Source organism: Penaeus monodon, chromosome 23 (assembly GCF_015228065.2).
Source record: "Penaeus monodon isolate SGIC_2016 chromosome 23, NSTDA_Pmon_1, whole genome shotgun sequence".
Taxonomy (NCBI): Eukaryota; Metazoa; Arthropoda; class Malacostraca; order Decapoda; family Penaeidae; genus Penaeus; species Penaeus monodon.
Genome location: NC_051408.1, coordinates 14,861,496 through 14,861,840, shown reverse-complemented (window position 1 = coordinate 14,861,840; position 345 = coordinate 14,861,496).

The following is a 345-nucleotide window of genomic DNA, read 5'->3' as shown; positions in this document are numbered from 1 at the left end:
GGAGAAAGGGATGAAAGAAGGATGAAGGGGAAATATGAGGAGAAAGAATAGGGGAAAGGGAAGAAGAAATGGTGGAGGTTTGGAAGAGAAAGAAACGTAATAAACGTAAAATCATAAACGAAAACGGAAGAAAGAAAAAAGAAAGAAAAACAATAAATGCTGGAAAAAAGGAAGACAAGGCATCGAAGGAATAGAGCAAGAAAGAGAGAGACGAATGAATAAATCGAAAAAAATAAATTTGGGAAAACAGAAAGACTGAAAGAAAATGAACAAATATAGTAATGAAAGATGGACGGGAAAGGGAATAGAAAAAATTAAATAAAAGAAAGGAAAATGTAAGAAACA